Source organism: Triticum dicoccoides, chromosome 1A (genome assembly GCF_002162155.2).
Source record: "Triticum dicoccoides isolate Atlit2015 ecotype Zavitan chromosome 1A, WEW_v2.0, whole genome shotgun sequence".
NCBI classification, from domain to species: Eukaryota; Viridiplantae; Streptophyta; class Magnoliopsida; order Poales; family Poaceae; genus Triticum; species Triticum dicoccoides.
The window spans coordinates 321,029,802-321,031,834 of NC_041380.1; positions in this window are offsets into that span (position 1 = coordinate 321,029,802).

Genomic DNA, 2,033 nt, shown 5'->3' on the forward strand with positions numbered 1-2,033 from the left:
TCCATCCATGAGGAGATCCGGCCGGAGTTTCGCTCACAGCCCCAAACGATGTGTGCAGGGTTCTCGAGACACCAAACGGGCGCCCGGTATACCCGGCCACGTGCCTACCGCATCATAGCCCACCCCTACGGTCAGCGCTGCGCACGGCCTCCAGCATACTACAAACATCAGAAGCTACTTGCAACTCCTGGACAGAGGACAAGGGTGAATAAGAAGTCGAGCGGGGTCATATTTCAGGGCCCAATGCATGGTAGTAGCTGAATCATGGATCACATACACAGAGCTCAGTTCCTGAGGACGGCTTCAATGAGACAACCCACCATGTACTCCTACATGGCCTCTCACCATTACCTTTTACCAAATCGTGTTCACACACTTAGCTCACACACAGTAGGACATGTTCACACACCTCTGATTCATTCCTGATGAATCAGACCTGACTCAACTCTAAGCAATAGCAGGCATGACAAACAAACATGAATGAGTAGGCACAACAGGGCTCAAGCAACTCCTACTCATACTAGTGGGTTTCATCTATTTACTGTGACAATGACAGGTCATGCAGAGGATAAAGGGGTTCAGCTACCGCAGCAAGTAACAAATGACTCGTTGTTGTCCTAATGCAGTAAAAGAGAGCAGGGCGAGAGAGTAGGATTGTATCGGAATGAACAAGGGGTTTTTGCTTGCCTGGCACTTCTGAAGATAGCATTGAGTCTTCATCAATGTCAACGATCACATCGTCGGTACAACGTCTACCGAGGGGGAACAACACCGGCAAACACAGAAGAAACACGATCAATGCAATGCACAAAATGATGCATGCTATGACATGGCAATATGAATGTGTTTTGAGCTAATGCACCTAGCTATGATTTAAATGAAGTTGGTTTGAATACATGATTCAAATTCCAACTCCATATATGATTATTTAAATGCCCTTTATTTGTTTTGTCCAAAACAAAGGACAAACATTGTTCAAACATGCATGAAAATGGTACAGATGGATTCTTTGAATTTTTCTGATAATTTTTCATATATAATTTATTTAATTTGGAGTTACGGTTGAATTTCTATGATTTTTAGAAGTTTAGGACATTTTCTGAAAATAATAAATCATTTAAGATTTATTTAAATTCCAGAAAACATTTACTGCGTCAGCAGTGCGTCACTATGACGTCAGCAGGTCAACAGACGCTGCTGCTGGTCAAACCTGACCAGTGGGGTCCACTGGTCAGTGACTGGGGCTGGTTAGTGCCGCTGACGTGTGGGCCCGGTCAACGGCCACGTCAGCTTGGTCAAAACTGACGCGTGGGGCTGCTCTGGTTTAGTTAATCCTAAACAGATATTAAACTGGGGTTAATTAGGGCGTGGGGCCTAGGTGTCAGTGACACGGTGCGGTGTTTAGTGGCTAATTAAGCCAGCCACGTCAGCAAGTGACGCTGGCGACCACGGCGACGGCGAGACCTCGCCGGAGTTGCTCGGGACGGCGCTACAGCCCGCGGCTGGTCGCGCTGAGGGCACCAAAAGGGAGCCCGTGCTCCCGCGCATCTAGGGGCGCATGCAGCTGGGCACAGGGAGGCCGGGGTTCACCGGAAACGAGCTCCTGGCGGCGGCCGGAGTTCGGGCGTCGGGCGTTTCGACGTTGCTGCTCACAAACGAGGGAGCTGAGGCGCTGGAGGGGCTCTACGGGTCGCGGCAAGCACAACGGGTGCACGCCCGTGACCAAATGGTCACCGGGGTTTCGCCGGCGACGATCCCATGCGGCGGCGGCTGCTGTTAGCAAGGGGGCGGCGGCTACGGCAATCAAACGGAGGCGGGATTAGGGGGAAGATGACTGGGGGCTCACAGCGGATCCATTCGAGGCGGAGACGAGGCCGGGGACGGTCCGGAGCCGATGAATCGGGCGACGGCGACCGGCGGGTCCGAGGAGGGGAAAAACGTCGGGGCGGCGCTTCGGGGGCTTCTGGAGGGGCGTGGCTCGGTGAGGTGGGTCGAGGATGGAGTGGCGGAGCTTGTGGGCTAGTCGGGGAAGC